This window comes from Bubalus kerabau, chromosome 11, assembly GCF_029407905.1.
Source record: "Bubalus kerabau isolate K-KA32 ecotype Philippines breed swamp buffalo chromosome 11, PCC_UOA_SB_1v2, whole genome shotgun sequence".
In the NCBI taxonomy this organism is placed as follows: Eukaryota; Metazoa; Chordata; class Mammalia; order Artiodactyla; family Bovidae; genus Bubalus; species Bubalus kerabau.
Genome location: NC_073634.1, coordinates 37,032,420 through 37,050,975, shown reverse-complemented (window position 1 = coordinate 37,050,975; position 18,556 = coordinate 37,032,420).

Below are 18,556 nucleotides of genomic sequence, written 5' to 3'. Positions count from 1 at the left end.
ATAACACTCTGAAAACTGGAAACTTTTAACTTTTTCCAACATTATTTCAAAGTTCAAAATAAAAAGTGAACTCAAGCTTTAATAAAAATATGTTTGTCTATTCGTGGAACATGATTTCCCACAAACCTCTCTCTCCTTAATTATTATTTTATAAGTTGCATTTTTCATTGGGCAGGATGCCATTAAAAAATCCTTGGAGAATTTACTAGCACTGTCAGAGCGATCCTGTTTGAACTTTTAAAATTTAAAGCTTGCATGCACACTTCACTTCTCAGTTATATGAGATATATAAACTCATAATTGTATATATGATGATGAATTCCACCATAAATGTAGGCACTTGCTTATATAATACCAGTGTCCACTCAATGAAAAATTGCTATTTTTCCTATTGAGGAATATTCACATGTTCAAATTCACATCTGTCCCTTTTATTTTCCCCCAATAACCACTGCTACTACCTTGTTCAGATAGTCAGCATTTCTTTCTTGGATAGGTACAAAGTTTCCCAACTCTTGAGAACATACTACACATTCTTTATCCTGAACTTAGAATGAGCTTATAAAATACATATTTGATTACATCATTCATTCTCTTACTTAAAACTCTGTCATACTTATGTGTTACTAGGATAATGTCCAAACTGTTTATAAAGCCACCAAGTCCTTAATGAAATGGTCCCTTGTAAGTCCTTGAGTCCTTGAGCATAAGGACTATCATCTGTTTGTATCTCTGGCGTCTAGTAAGGTGTCTAGCATCCTGAACACAACTCAGGATGTAATGATCAATTGTGAAAAGTCTGTTGAATGAGTCATGCAAGTAGAATCATCTTATCTGGTGCAATTCTAAATGTAGTGTTCTCCATCATTTAAAAAATATTCTCTGGCAACTTGTCTCTTAAAAATGACATTTCTTGAAAATAAGTTTTTTCCCTGTTTTTTATATACCATTAACTCCTGTGGATTTATTGAAATTCCCCTGTGGTGTTTTCGTTACAGATATAGACTATGTTATTTGACTCATTTTCTAAAAATTTTAACATCCATATTTAGTAAAATCCAAAGTTAATCAATATCTTTATATATTCCAAACAATATAAATATACAAGAACATCTTAATTCATATTTCTCTGCACCCAGTTTATATACTCAATTTATAGTCTTATATTTTATATTTCTTTTTTCTTTTAACCCCAGAAATTTGACATTACACATGATTTTTAATAGTCATTATTAACGTTTACCCATATAATTACCAAATTCTGTACTTGCCATTCCATCTTGTTTATTAATAGTGGAATTATTTTGTTTTGTTCCTGATATACACCTATTAGCAGTCTCTGTAGAAAAGTTCTATTGGTGATAAAATTTATAAGTTATGGTAGCTCTAAAATGTGTTCCTTTTGGCCTTGTTCTTGAAAGATGTTTGCAGTAGACATACAATTTAAGATTGAGAGTTACATTTTCTCAGCTCATTGGGAGTGTTAGTCTTCTGGATTCCATTGTTGCTATTAAAAAGTCAAACATCAATCTAATTAGTATTTATTTGACAAGGATCTTCCTTTCCTCTCTGGTACTTCTTATGGTACTCTAATTGTATTTTTTTATAGACTGTATTTTTATTTTTTTGAAAATATATTAAACATATTTATTTTCCATTTTGTGATCATTCCAGTGTCTGAAGTTCTTGTTGTTTCTGCTTTCTACAGTTACTGCTGTCTTCTATTCATTCTGCATTCTTTTCCTATATATTTCATATTTTATTGTGGTTTCTGATTTCTTGGACTTTCATTTGTAATTATTCTTTTATGACTGTGTTAAAGTTAGTTTCCTCCCCAAAATTTGTATTTGAATCTGATGGATACCTGAAGGCAATAAAAATCTCAGATGTCTTTTCACCCTAAGGATTTTCAGATCATATAATATACCAAATTCAGGTGATATTTCCTCAGGAATTCATATTATACATTCAGACTTAATTGGACTTTCTTGTTTTTATTCTTCAATTTCCCTTCTGTCCAGAATAAAAGTCAAATTTAGCTATTATGTTTTCTATATGTGTAGTTTATTTTTGTTTACTTTTAGGGACCCTGCTGCTGCTGCTGCTGCTAAGTCGCATCAGTCATGTCCGACTCTGTGCGACCCCATAGACAGCAGCCCACCAGGCTCTTTAGGGACCCTAGTTTACAAAAAATATAATAATTCTTTTAGATTATGCATTCAGCCCTGCCATTTTCTGTTGTACTGGCATCAGTGAGAAGTTCATTGTCACTAGAGTTTGAAAGAAACCTTAGGAAAGCTGACTTCAGTATGAGCTTCTCTCTCAGACTTTCCACTCTTACTTTGTTTTGAGGCCTCTGAGTATTTATTTTTAAATTTCTCCTTACCTCAGCCAAGTTTTTAAAATGGCTGTGTTTCTATCTTTTAGCCAGGATTATTCGTTGTTTTGGTCAGGAGGTTTATTTAGGTTATCTCTTTAGTCATGCTTCAGGAAACAGAATTTTCTCCTTGATGTGTTCCTGTCTAAATTTTTTGCCTATCTTTATGAAACTCCCAATGACAAAAACAATTTCTTTAGAAAATAAAAATTTCTAATCTAGATCTCATTGGCCTTCTCTGTCTATTCTGATACAGTTCACACACACACACACACACACACACACACACACAACACTTAAATTTCTACTCCTTGGACTTCCACTGTAAGACTTCCACTACCCCTTCCACTCATCTTCCATAATTCTGACTCTTAGCTTTTTTACTGGATCACTCTTTTCTGTCTATTCTTTTGTTGTTCCCATGTGTGTTGGTTAATTTTATGTGTTCTCCTAGTTAGGCTGTAGTGCCCAGTTGCTAGGTCAAACACCAGTCTAGAAGTTGCTGCTGCTGCTGCTAAGTCACTTCAGTTGTGTCTGACTCTGTGTAACTCCATAGACGGCAGCCCACCAGGCTTCTCCACCCCTGGGATTCTCCAGACAAGAACGCTGGAGTGGTTTGCCATTTCCTTCTCCAATGCATGAAATTGAAAAGTGAAAGTGAAGTCGCTCAGTCGTGTCCCACTCTTTGAAACCCCATGGACTGTAGCCTACCAGGCTCCTCAGTCCATGGGATTTTCCAGGCAAGAGTACTGGAGTGGGTTGCCATTTCCTTCTCCAGTCTAGAAGTTACTGTGAAGGTATTTTTAAAATGTGGTTAACATTTAAATTAGCAGATTTTTTATAAACTAGGTTGCCTTTCGTATTGTGGATTGGCTGCATCCAATCAGTTGATGGCCTTAAAAGACTGAGATCTCCCAAAAAGGAGGGAGTTCTTCACCCAGACTGCCTTCATACTCACTTTAGACTTAGGACAGCAATATAAAGTCATGCAAGAATCTCTAGCCTGAAGGTCAGCCCTACAAATCTCAAGGTAGGCTCTACAATCATGTCAGTTTGTAAAAGTCAATCTCTGCTCTCTCTCATATACGTGCGTGTATATATATATATATATATATATATATATATATATATGCATATATATATATATATGAACCTATAAATAATGATATGATGGGATTTTCTACATATACACATATAATATATATATATACTAATTATACAAATACATATACTAATTAAACAAATATAACTTATACATATATAAATGTGTGTATGTACATACCTGTATATATAAAAATGTATCTATGTATAAATATATACATTTATACATAAGTGTGTATGTGTATATATAAGTTTATATGGCAGGGCAGGGAATGGTTTTTGGATTTCTGGGATTCTATAGGCTTCTGGGATTCTCTGGCTCCAAACATGCAGTATCCTTCAAGAAAAGGGAAGAATGACTCCAAAGGCAGTTCACGATCATTAGGGCTTCCACTGGCCCAAAGCACACTGTATCATGGCAGGACTACCTCCTCCTCAGTTCCTTAGAGTAGGGTCAGCTCCTCAGTTTCACACAGCTGACTGCCAGAGGCTGTGGTAATTACCAACGACAGAGCATCTAGACAGAGATATTTTTTCTCATGCCTTGACTGTGTGGATCACAATAAACTGTGGAAAATTCTTCAAGGGATGGGAATACCAGACCACCTGATCTGCCTCTTGAGAAATTTGTATGCAGGTCAGGAAGCAACAGTTAGAACTGGACATGGAACAACAGACTGGTTCCAAATAGGAAAAGGAGTTCATCAAGGCTGTATATTGTCACCCTGTTTATTTAACTTATATGCAGAGTACATCATGAGAAACGCTGGACTGGGAGAAACACAAGCTGGAATCAAGATTGCCAGGAAAATATCAATAACCTCAGATATGCAGATGACACCACCCTTATGGCAGAAAGTGAAGAGGAACTCAAAAGCCTCTTGATGAAAGTGAAAGTGGAGAGTGAAAAAGTGGCTTAAAACTCAACATTCAGAAAACGAAGATCATGGCATCCAGTCCCAGCACTTCATGGGAAATAGATGGGGAAACAGTGGAAACAGTGTCAGACTTTATTTTTCTGGGCTCCAAAATCACTACAGATGGTGACTGCAGCCATGAAATTAAAAGACGCTTACTCCTTGGAAGGAAAGTTATGAGCAACCTAGATAGCATATTCAAAAGCAGAGACATTACTTTGCCAACAAAGTTTCGTCTAGTCAAGGCTATGGTTTTTCCTGTGGTCATGTATGGATGTGAGAGTTGGATTGTGAAGAAGGCTGAGCACCGAAGAATTGATGCTTTTGAACTGTGGTGTTGGAGAAGACTCTTGAGAGTCCCTTGGACTGCAAGGAGATCCAACCAGTCCATTCTGAAGGAGATCAGCCCTGGGATTTCTTTGGAAGGACTGATGCTAAAGCTGAAACTCCAGGACTTTGGCCACCTCATGCGAAGAGTTGACTCATTGGAAAAGACTCTGATTCTGGGAAGGATTGGGGGCAGGAGGAGAAGGGGACGACAGAGGATGAGATGGCTGGATGGCATCACTGACTCGATGGACGTGAGTCTGGGTGAACTCCGGGAGTTGGTGATGGACAGGGAGGCCTGGCATGCTGCGATTCATGGGGTTGCAAAGAGTCGGACACGACTGAATGACTGATCTGATCTGATCTGAAAAGCTAGTGTAATTTACCCTGCTAGATTTCAGACTTGCTTTCTGAAATTTACCCTTTCATTTCCCCTTTGAAGTGGAAAGGGGACCCCTTTGTGCTAGACCCCTTTGTGCTGGTCCATCATTGTGTTTTGGAAGCAGATAACTTATTTCATGGTTTTACAGGTTCTCAACTAGAAATACATTTTGCTTCAGGATGAATCATACCTCACCTATGCGTGACTTATATGATGGTTAGGAGGTATTTTGTACAGAGATGAATTTGTTAAGATTTTTCAAGATGCTGGAATATGGTGAATTTTGTATGTGAAAAGTACACTAATGGGGGCAGGGCAGAGGGTGGAGTATTATGAGGTGAATATGTTCCTAAAAACTTTACACATCAAAAATAATGTAGTATCTCAGAAAGTGACTTTACTTGAAACATCATCTTTACAGAGGTAATCAAGTTAAAATGAGATCATTACCAATAGTTCTAATCCAGTATGACTTGTATCATTAAAAAAAAAAAATATGTGGACCCAGAGATACAGGATAGATCATGTGAAGAGAAATACTGGTAAGATGGCCACATATAAGTCAAGGAGAAAGGCCTGAATCAGAATATTCCTTCCTAACCCTCAGTAAGAACTATCCCTGCTGACACTTTTATTTTGAACTTTTCTAGTCTCCCAAACTATGAAATACATTTCTGTGGTTTAATTCAACCAGTTTGTGATACTTTTTTATAGGAGCTTTTGCCGACTAATACACCCGAGCTCTAACCACAGCCCCTTTACTTTCTCTGTTTAGTCAATATTACTTCTGTTTAGTCAATATTTTCAGAAAAACTTGTTTCTCCTAAGGCTTATGACTTCTGAGTTTATTGTATTATGTATAAATTGTCATTAGCATCTATGTCACATTCCAGTTATTTAAATGCTTCTTAAGCACTTCTACCTTCAAGTATCATCAAATTGTGTCTAAATAAAATGGTCCCCCCTAATCATTTTTTTTTTTTTTTGGTATTATTCACCTTGTTTAAGATCTTTTTATTCATTGCTTCAGGGTCACATTCAGCTTTTCCCTGTGCATCATTCCCTTGTTTAATTGATCCCAAAGACAAGTCTCAACAATTCTACCTTAATACCTCTTCTGTCCTAAGTCTAGCTTCTCAATATAGTATTTTATAATATCTTAAACTAGGAAGCAGCACATTATAACATTATCTAGATTTAAATTTGAATTCCAGATGTCAGAGGATTTGCTTAAACTTTGAGCTTCTCTTTCTTTATAAACATAGCTTTTTCTAAAATTTAAGTCTGATCATGCCAATTTCCTAATTAAATAAAAAAGCAGGAAACTTCCTTCACCTAAAGAAGGTATTTAAACTTCTTAGTATAGCAAATCCATTTATTTTCAAAGCTATTGCTTCTGCCTATTCCTCTAGTCTCTCTACTTTCTGCTTGCAATCTATGCACTTTTAACACTAAACTATTTTTATTTTCCTAAAAGTATTATATATTTATGTCTTTATGTGTCCTCTTTGCTCACAATGTCTTTCTGCCAGCTTAGCTGCTTAGCAAAACTCTTCTTACACTTTTAAGGTCAGAGACAGGGATTCTCTCTTCTGGGAAATAGTTTCTGAATTCCTATACTTATTCATTTATCTGATCTTTGTAAACAGTGGCCAGTAGTATCTGTTAGAATATGTATTGTATTGCATTTACTTATTTGCATATATTTATCTTTTGTGAATATATTTAACCTTTGCTGACAAAGGTTTGTCTAGTCAAAGCTATGGTTTTTCTAGTAGTCATGTATGGATGTAAGAGTTGGACTAAAAAGAAAGCTGAGCACCAAATAAATGATGTTTTTGAACTGTGGTGTTGGAAAAGACTCTTGAGAGTCCCTTGGACTACATGGAGATCAAACCAGTTAATCCAAAAAGAAGTCAATCCTGAATATTCTTTGGAAGGACTGATGCTGAAGCTGAAGCTCCAATGCTTTGGCCACCTGATGTGAAGAACTGACACCTTAGAAAAGACCCTGGGAAAGATTGAAGACAGGAGGAGAAGGGATGACAGAGAATGAGATGGTTGGATGGCATCACTGACCAGATGGACATGAGTTTGAGGAAACTCCAGGCATTGGTGATGATCAGGGAAGCCTGGCATTCTGCAGTCCATGGAGTCACAGAGTCAGACACGACTGAGAGACTGAACTGAACTGAACTAACCTTTTGTGAAAATGTGGATTTCTTGAATATAAGGATTGTGTTATTTTCATTTTGTTCCCAAAGTGTGGACATTTTCTGCTGCCACTTAAATTCAGTAATTCCTCATTATGTGAGTGAATGAGCATAGTAATTATATACAAACTAGATGATTCAGGTTAGGCCATATCAAATGAAAAGTCATCTAGAGGACATAGGAAGAAACTAAATGTTGGACAAACTATAATTTATCATTGTTTTAGTAACTTACATGACATTTTTGTAAGACACAAATTAAAATTTAAATCATAACCATAAAAGTTATGGTGACTAAGTTATAAATATGAATATAGGTCTATATTAATTATAATTCAAACATTTACACCTTGATGATGTTGAGAAAATAACCAAGGATTTATCAGTCCTTTATTAATTTATTGTTAAGACTTGCTGACCTAGATGTCATTTATTTTTTGCATAATCACTATATCAATTGTGGAGTCATATGTTTCCATTTTAAAATTCAACTTTTATCATTTCCATCTCCCAAATGAAGAGGGTTTTCCCTACAATCCCCAAAATAAAGCTGCACTCACAATTCCAGCTCTGTTATCAAATGGGTGTATTCCTTGAATGGTGGTTTAGTCACTAAGTCATGTCTGACTCATGTGACCCCATGGACTGTGGCCCACCAGACTCCTCTGTCCATGAAATTTTCCAGGCAAGAATACTGGGGTGGGTTGCCTTTTCCTTCTCCAATTCCTTGAGTAATTCATAGTAATTCTGGTTGCCTCATTTATAAAATGAGAATAATAATGTTTACATTTGATAGCTTCCAATATTGTTGTGAAGTGTAATGAGACAATAAATATGTTGAAACACAGGAAGTGTGAGAAAACACTTTAAATTATTTCAAGAAGTTTTTAAGACAACATTTTCCAGCTTCAATGGAAGTATGTTGTGTTTCCCTTTGATTAGGGATTTATAAATTTAAAAAAATCAGTGTTTATTATCATTGTTTTTGGGCTTCTCAAGTAGCTCAAACAGTAAAGAATATGCCTGCATATTCAGGAGACCTGGGATCGATCCCTATGTTGGCAAGATCCTCTGGAGAAGGGTATAGCAACCCACTCCATTATTCTTGCCTGGAGAATTCCATGGACAGAGGAGCCTGGTGAGCTACAGAGCTACAGTCCATGGAGTCACATGGAGTTGAACACAGCAGGGCAACTAACATACATACACACATCATTGTTTTTAGCCATGTGATGTTCTATAACAGATAAGATTGGAAAAAAGAACTTCTGTCTTTTTAACTTAACAGTCAGATGACATTGAATTTCCAGGTGAATTTCAATTTCATAATTTTATTTTTATGCCATCATCTGTAAAAGTGCAAAGATAATTGTAATGGGAGTCATGAATGTAAAATGTGATGAATTAGGTCTAAATATTTCTGATATCATAGGTGAATCCCCAGATAAATTATTTTGATGTTACATAGTTATCTAACATTTTTTGATTTCTAGAATGTTTTATTGCATGTCAAACCAAACCTTCTGTTCATAAAACATAGAGTTGTTGCTTTGGCTGAAAGAGATCCATTCCAGAATTCAGATACTACATACTGTCAATGAGATAGGTGTAGGGAAGTTCACTGAGGCTTGCTAAATGCTATCATCTTCAATTACCCTCCAGTTTTTAGAGTTTCTTAAGAAAACCTGATACTTCCTTTTTCTAAAAGCTCCTGCACCAGCATCATGAGTCACAGACGGACAGTTCTGTCAATGCATTTTCTTCTTCTTCTCAGTTGGAATCCACTTGGTCAGTGCGAGCTGTCAGCTTAGATCTAACTCTTTCTGCATTTCTGCACATGTGGAGCAGAAGTTGAGTCCCTGAGCACACTACAAAGCTGTGGTTCTGGCCTTGATGTTTTAAGAAGTTTTCTTTTCTTCCAAGTGGAAGGACTATGATAGTTAAAATGATCATGGTTCCTGTGTTGCTTATTCTTCATAATTTTCCAACTAGCTCTAACAGAGCTAGTTATATATTTCATAGAATAATATTTGCTTACTTAACAATTTTATTAACTGCTTTCGGACATACCAGTTCATTAACAATCTGGCCATTTTTTGCTTTACTAATAGCTAAATTTGGCTGAGATTGATTTTATGTGTATATTAATTGCTCAAATTAAAAATGAATAAATCAGTTAAAGTTCCTTATTTGGGATTTGGAATCAAGCACTAAGTGAACAATTCCTTTTATGAATTTTGAATTAACCATAATATATTTGGTTTTTCTTTCTTTTTTTTTTTTTCTTGTTTTGGTTGGAAGTACAGGGCAGCATATCAGAAAGTTTAATGGGTTCTATCAAGACACTGATCTAATTTAAACATTAATCATACTAAATAAACTACAGATCATCATGCCACTTATAATGGTTAAATTTACTGACCACTTGTTCTTAATTGAATTGTTTACCAAGCCTATATATAATTGATACCATTTTTACTTCCAATTTTATCATTTTGAAAATTATAAAAATGTTTTTGTTTGAAATTCACATTAAAAGCTTGCTAATACATTAGTATGATCTATGAGAGTAGTCAAGGATAAATTTGAGAATATTTATTGAAGATTTTAATTGCTAGCAAAAGGATCTTGAATTTAGTACTGTAAATAGTTGGAAGCCAGAGGAAACATTTGAAGGAAGGGTAAATTGGAGTACATGAGCTTTTACCTCAAGTTTATTGAGATACAACTAACATATAACATTGTGTGAGTTTAAAGTGTATGATATGATTTGATACATATAATTAGTATGAAATAATTACCACTACCATTTGTGTATTTGTATGTGGTAAAAGCATTTAAGATCTGCTCTCTTAGCAACTTTGTAGTATATAAAACAATAATTTAACTATAGGCATCATACTGGGTATTAGATCCCTAGAATTTATTCCACTTGTATCTGGAAGTATGACCCCTTTGACCAACATCTCCCCATCCTCCATTCCACAGAAACCACCATTCTATTCTCTCCTTCTATAAGTTTGGCTCTTTTAGATTCCACATAGGATTGAGATCACAGAGTATTTGCCTTTGTCTGACATGTTTCACTTAGTATAATGTCTAGGAGGGCTTTTTTAAATTGGTAATGTATACATATATATCCAATTTAATTGAATAGTTTGCACATAAGTTTACAAATATGCTGGCAAAAGCAAACCAGTAGCTTATAGTATACACATGGAGGGACTCAAGGGATATTCAGCAACTGTCAGAGCCTTGGCCACAGCCGAGATTTCTGCAATTTTAAGAATCAAAAATTGCTGCATAAACTGGAGGCTGATTGAGAATCACCAAGGATGCTGGGAGCCTTGAGAGATATGGGAAACCCTTAAGAGAGGTTATCTATACATCAATAACTAACTTAATCTGGAAATATATAACCTACACAAAGGATATCTTTAATTCCTGATTAAAGTACATTTTTATTAAGACTTTGTTCATTCTTTTTCAACCTTTATTCATTGAAAAAATATCTATTGATTGCTTACTGTGTTATGGGCAGTTTGAGGCATTCTGTTATAGTTGTAAGTTAGATAGAAAAGCCTTCTTCCCTCATGAGATTTATGTTGTTGTAAGGTGGGTGGTGGGTGAGGGAAATGGTAAACCAATCCATGTGGAAATCATAGATAGTGAGTTTTACTGCTTTGCTACTTTATATTAATTTGCATGTCTGTTATTACTTGCTTGTATACTCAAATGCTAGAGCTTCCCAGGTGGCTCAGTGGTAAAGAATCTGCCAGCAAATATAGGAGATGTAACTTCAATCCCTGGATCAGAACAATATCCTGGAGGAGGAAATGGCAACCTACTCCAATATTCTTGCCTGGCAAATTCCATGGACAGAGAAGGCTAGGGTTCATAGAGTTGCAAAAGTGTCAGACACTACTTAGCAACACTGCTCAGATGCTACCACCTTTTATGCGTTCCATCTTTTCTCATGCTCTTGATATGTATTTGTTACTGAGTCAAGTGACAGAATAAAGGGAGAATAAGTTGAGGGTAGAATGGAACATGAGGAAGGGAGACTGTGACAATAGACAACATGATGGTTTTGGTTTCATTAGTAATTTTTTATTTTTAAAAATTTACACTAATAGAACTTTTACTGCCACACAATCTTAAATGGACAACTATATTGAAGTTGATGAGAGTGAAATAGAATGAAAAAGCTGGCTTAAAACTCAACATTCAAAAAGCTAAGATCATGGCATCCAGGCCCATCACTTCATGGCAAATAGAAGAGGGAAAAGTGAAAGCAGTGACAGATTTTATTTTCTTGGGCTTCAAAATCGCTGTGGATGATGACTGCAGTCATAAAATGAAAAGATGCTTGTGCAGGAAGCTATGACAAACCTAGACGGTGTATTAAAAAACAGGGACATCACTTTCCTGAGAAAGGTCCATATAGTCAAAGCTGTAGTTTTGCAAGTAGTTGTGTACGGAGGTGAGAGTTGGACATAAAGAAGGCTGAGTGCTGAAGAATTGATGCTTTTGAATTGCAGTGCTGGAGACCACTCTTGAGAGTCTCTTGGACCGCAAGGAGATCAAACCAGTCAATCCTAAAGGAAATCAACCCTGAATATTCATTGGAAGGACTGATGCTGAAGTTGAAGCTCCAATACTTTGGCCACTTTAGTGAAGAGGCAACTCACTAGAAAAGACCCTTATGCTGGGAAAGATGGAAGGCGAAAAGAGAAGGGGGCAGCAGAGGATGAGATGTTTAGATAGTATCACTGCCTCCATGACATGAATTTGAGCAAACTTCAGGAGATAGTGAAGGACAGGAGAGCCTGGCGTGCTGCAGTCCATGGGGTTGCAAAGAGTTGGATATGACTTAGCAACTGAACAACAACAACACATTGAACTTAGGTTGAATGATGTTTATGGTCAGTAAATTTGATGCTTAGAAAATTTGCCAAACCATGAGGAAAACAGTAGGATTAATCAGGATGGGGAACACATGTATACCTGTGGTGGATTCATTTTGATATTTGGCAAAACTAATACAATTATATAAAGTTTGAAAATAAAATAAAATTTTTAAAAGAAAAAAAAGAAATAAATAATATTTTAAGTGGAAAGAATACTAAGCGAATTTTGAAACAGCATTTATGCTATTTTAAAATTATATTATGAATTGTATCTGACTTTTTCCCAATTATATATAGGAACAATTAACTGCTTTTTTTTTTTAAAGTGTGTATGTATGTGTGTGTGTGTGTGTGTGTGTGTGCAATAAGTGTGCTGTATTTTAAGTATAAAAGACATGACAATATTTTCAGATACAAGTACCCAAAAATTGTATTTCAGAAAGATACAAAGGTATAAAATAGTGCACTGAATGACAAAAAATGTGCCCTTTTGCATTATAGAAGATCTCATTATCAGTGTGAAAAGTATTAGTAATCAGTACTTCTGAAGCATATTCACTTTTATTTCTTTTCCCTTATTATTATGACTGTAGAAATACCAATAGAGATCACAAAGCTATAATGAATGTTAAAATAGATCTAATCTATTGTTAAATCATGCAATAACAAATTCAAATATAAAAATATGTCTTTGATAGCAATTTTTATCATGAATCTTTAATAATAGTTTTCTACCAATTTCTGTGACAAATCTGAATATACGTAAATCTTCTTTCTTACTTAGGCTTCACTACTTTATTCTGTTTTGCATACCTATTATCACTTGTTTGTATTCTCAAATGCTGCTAATTTTAATAAATTCTATTTTTCCTCGTGTTTTAATATGTATTTGTTGTATTCTGTCTCCAGTGTTCCTTGTTTACAAGATATTTCAGTGTGACTCTTTTGGTTTATTAATAATATTTTACATGCATAAATCAAGCCATACAGATTCTTTTGTTTTTCATTCTGTGCCATGACATGAAGAAATGTCTTATTTTTTTTATTAATTAGAGTATAATTGATTCAGAATTTTGTGTTAGTTTCTGCTGTACAATAAAATGAATCAACTATATGTATACATATGTCCCTCCCTGTTTAGCCTCCCTCCCACCTCCACGTTCCATCCCACTACTCTAGGTCATCACAGAGTACTGAACTGAGCTCCCTGTGCTGTACAACAGCTTCTCATTAGTTACCTGTTTTCCACACAATAGTGTATGTATTTCAGTGCTACTCTCCCAATTCATCCCACTCTCCCTTTCCCCAACAGTGTCCACATGTCCATTTTCTACATCTGCATCTCTATTACTGCCCTGCAAATAGGTTTATCTGTACCATTTTTCTAAATTACATGTATACGCATTAATATATATATTTTTTCTTTCTGACTTTCTTCACTCTGTGTGACAGACTCTAGGTCCATCACTACAAATGATCCAGTTTCATTCTTTTTTATGGCTAAGTAAAAAGAAATGCCTTATAAATCTGCTAGAAGATAATCATCTTAATGAGTTACTGTTTTCAAGAAACAGTAATAGTCATTAGCTACATATTCCCTGTAAACCCAAGGCAACAATATTTACCTGGAAAGTGATTTTCTATTTTTATTCTTTCCACTGCCATTTTGAAGTCATCATCATGTTATAGCAGTTCTAGCTTTGCAAGTTTACCAAATCCGAAGCTACTTTCACAAGCAGTAGGAACATCTGTGAAAACATGAATTAAGAGTACTCCAGGAGAGATCCTGTTGTATCATTTGCACCAGCTAGGTTATGTAAATCACTTTGATATTTCAGTTCCACAAAAGTTAAGTGAAAAACAACAACAACAAAAAAAAAAAATCCCAAAGGATTAATTTCAACAAGTACTACTCTAAATTAAACCAGTTCTGTGTCCAAAATTAGTCAACAGAAAAGACACAATCTTCCATCAGGGTACCACAAGACCACATATTTCTTTGATGACCAGGCAAAAGCTGTTATGTATGGATGTGAGAGTTGGACCATAAAAAGAGCTCAGCTGAGAGCTAAATGCCAAAGACTTGATGTTTTTGAACTGTGGTGTTGGAGAAGATTCTTGAGAGTCCCTTGGACAACAAGGAGATCAAACCAGTCAATCCTAAAGGACACCAGTCCTGAATATTCTCTGGAAGGACTGATGCCGAAGATGAAACTCCAATACTTTGGCCACCTGATGTGAAGAACTGACTCATTAGAAGAGACCCTGATGCTGGGAAAGATTGAAGGCAGGAGGAGAAGAGGACAACAGAGGATGAGATGGTTGGATGGCATCACTGACTCAATGGACACGATTTTGAGCAAGCTCTGGGAAATGGTGAAGGAAAGGGGAGCTTGGCATGTTGCAGTCCACAGGGTCACTAAAAGTCGGACATAACTGAGCAACTGAACTGAACTGAAGCCATCTGGGAAGCCCAAAATTTCTTATAGGTCATGCCTAATAGTGACAATCTGTCATAGCTTTTATTTTATTTTTATTTATTTTTTTTATTTTATTGAGACATCTTAATTTCTGCTTCAATTTTGAAGTAGTGTTCTGTGTGTAGAATTCTTAGCTAAGAATTTTGTCTGTCTTGGAGCACCTAGAATGTAACATTCCACTGCCTTCTGCACTCATAAGTTCTAATGAGAAGTTGGCAGCAATTCTTAATGAGAGTCTTATCTCTAAGATTCCCTGTCCATGTTTTTCTTAAGTGTCATTATAATGTATCTGCTGTGGATCTTTTTGAGTTTATCTTACTTGGAATTTACCAATTTTTTTGAATGTATAGGTTAATTTTTTTAATCAGATTTAGGTAGTTTTGGGCCATTATTATATAAATACACTTTCTGTTCTTTTCTTTCTCTCCTAACCTACTTGGACTCCCAGTATGTGTATGTCTGTACACTTGATGGTGTCACATAAGACTCAATCTTTATTTTGCATCCTTCTTATTTATTTCTATTATCTGATCAATTCTCAGTTAACCTTTCTTATGTTTTCTTTTATTCTTTCTTCTGCTTGTTCAAATCTGCTTTTGAAAACCCTATAGTGATTTTTATTTTCATTTCATTTGCTGTAGTTTTTGCTTCCAGAATTTTAGTTTGATTCCTTTCTGCAAATTTTGCCTCTCTATTGATTAATTATTTGATGAGACAATTTTCTTTTGGTTTCCTTTGGTTGCATATGTTTTTCTTTAGCTTTTGAGCATACTTAAAATAATTGACTTAAACTCTTAATCTAGTAAGTCCAATGTTGGTGCTTCCCCAGAACAATTTCTATTAATTGCTTTTATTTTTCTACATGTATGCCATGTTTTATTGTTTATTTACATTTTTCATAAGTTTTGTTGAAAACTGGACATTTTGAAAATTATAATATAGAATATTGGATAAAAAGATTATCCCTCATATCCAAGGTATGTTTAGCAACTTTATTGAACTGATTTTTAATGTCTGCATTATCTGCTGTATGTGGCCATTCAAGTCTTTGTTCCTTTAGCTTGTGTTCAGTTAGGTGTTGGCATAGATTTCCTTAAATACCTGGGTTCAAAAAGTATCTTCAAGTCTTTGAAGACAGACTCTGGGACATACATACCTTCTACACACAGTTGGATGGTTTACAACTCACTTCTACTTCATGTTTGCACAAATTCTAAGTATAAGCCATAGGATGCTTTTGAACTGTGTGTGGTGTTGGAGAAGACTCTTGAGAGTCCCTTGGACTGCAAGGAGATCCAACCAGTCCATTCTGAAGGAGATCAGCCCTGGGATTTCTTTTGAAGGAATGATGCTAAAGCTGAAACTCCAGTACTTTGGCCACCTCATGCAAAGAGTTGACTCATTGGAAAAGACTCTGATGCTGGGAGGGATTGGGGCCAGGAGGAGAAGGGGACGACAGAGGATGAGATGGCTGGATGGCATCACTAACTCAATGGACGTGAGTCTGGGTGAACTCCGGGAGTTGGTGATGGACAGGGAGGCCTGGCGTGCTGCGATTCATGGGGTCGGAAAGAGTTGGACATGACTGAGTGACTGAACTGAACTGAACTGAAGAGCTTAGGGCATTTTCAGATCTTTTTTGAGCATGTGCATGAGTACATGTGTTCATGAATTTCTGGTTTCCAATGGATATGTTGGAGCTTTTCAAAACTCGTGTTTCCAAAGGCATCTCATTACTCAGCTTTCCTGACAATCATTTTGGTTATTTTGTTTTTCCTGAACAGTTATCCATTACCTCAGGTAGTACTAGACTAATTCATTTGCCTGTAAAAGTTTTAAACAAATACCTCCTGAGTATCTGCCTCATCAGTGGAAGTGTTCTGAGATAGGCCAAGACAAGCCCTTCAGACATCTTCTATGAAGTCAATAGATAAGCAAAACACCCAAGCACTATTATTTGCAAATGAGGTTCATTCTTCAACTTTAGGTATGTGTACCTGTACCAGAAATGTGGTTGTTAACTTCAAAGCAATCACTGAGCTGGAAAGAGGGAGGGGACCAGTTTATGATAAATACCACAAAACTCTTTATTCTTACTGAGATCTAGCCAGTTCTTTTTTTTCTTTCTTCTTTTCTTTTCAGCCAGTTTTTCTTGATTATGCATTCCTGTGGTTGCTATAAGATTTTTCTTAGTTTCTAGAATTCCAAAAAATTTTATTCGCACAGATTTTGCCAGTTTATTTGTTATATCTATGGAGTGCTAGATTTTTGGAATCTTATTCTGCACATTTGGAGAAGGCAATGGCACCCTACTCCAGTACTCTTGTCTGGAAAATCCCATGGATGGAGGAGCCTGGTGGGCTCCAGTCCATGGGGTCGTGAAGAGTCAGACACGACTGAGTGACTTCACTTTCACTTTTCACTTTCATGCATTGGAGAAGGAAATAGCAACCCACTCCAGTGTTCTTGTCTGGAGAATCCCAGGGATGGGGGAGCCTGGTGGGCTGCCGTCTATGGGGTCATACAGAGTTGGACACAACTGAAGAGACTTAGCAACAACAGCAGCATTCTGCACCTTTCACTGATATCCCTAGTTAGAATATTCTAAAATGTAAAATAAGTGGTTGATTTTGTCTACTAAATCTATTTTTTAAGGTAAACCAAAAAAAAAAAACTGAAATAAAAAATTTAAAGTTTAAGTAAGTCTCCTTTGGCATCAGTATGCAAAATGCTTCAGACTGAGGTGTGTCTGAACATGGCATATATTCCAACACATATTTAATATTATTAAAACTTGCTGAAAGTAAACTTCAATATGTTCTTAATATTTCTCCAACTCAACCCTGTCCCTATGTTTCCCATTACTGTTATGACGTGCAGCTGAAACATTGATATCATTTTTCTATTCTCTTTCTTTATATTTCTAGCTCACATATTGTCAGTAAATTGTCAGGACCCCATTTCTAAACACTAACATTTTTAAATTCTCATTCTCTGGAAAAATTTATTGTAGTTTATTCTTAGCTAAAGTTATTCCTCTGAATTCTTCTCCACCAAAGGCTCCAAAAGTAAATTTTTCTTTTTTAATCTATTATCATATTATCCGAAATCTATAGGCAACAAAATTATTTATTGCTTTAAAAATATTGTATATGCTTGTATGTCTACCTCATATGCCTTCTTCACCAATGAAATCTAAAATATTTATATCATTCATCCAATCACAAATACCATTTCTTTAGTTTTCCAGTTACACATGACTTTTTTACCCCTACACTGAATAGTTTTACTAACAATACTTGGGATTTCCCCTGCAATGCTCAACCATCCAAAATATGATGAAAAATATAACAATTACTGCTTTTACTTTTTTCATAACAGAACCTGTATTTATAGATCAAGTGATTATAATTTCATGAAAATCTGCATAAGCATTTATATAACTTTAGGCTAAAATATGGTTCCTTTTTAAAAGATCATTGAAAAGATGTTATATTATAATTTAAATTTTATTTACTCTGGCATCAAGGTTATTTGTAACCCTTTCCTGTCTCCCAAGTCATAATAAACAGATATTTATTTCCTTGATTTTAGGTAAATGGTTTTAAGTGTGCTTTGAGGGAATATTTTCCTTCACATTCCTTGATAGAATTTTTGTTAGGCTATGGGCCAAGCCATTCATACCTCTTTAATATTCCTAGTAATTACTCCACACAGTGCTATTATTGTTCATTCTGCTCTGCCTTTGGAGTAAACAAAGGCCACTGGGTAATTACCTGTAATTTTATTTGTCAGATTTCATCACTAAAAAAAAGAAATATTACTAGTCTTGGGGTGGGCAGTTGTTTC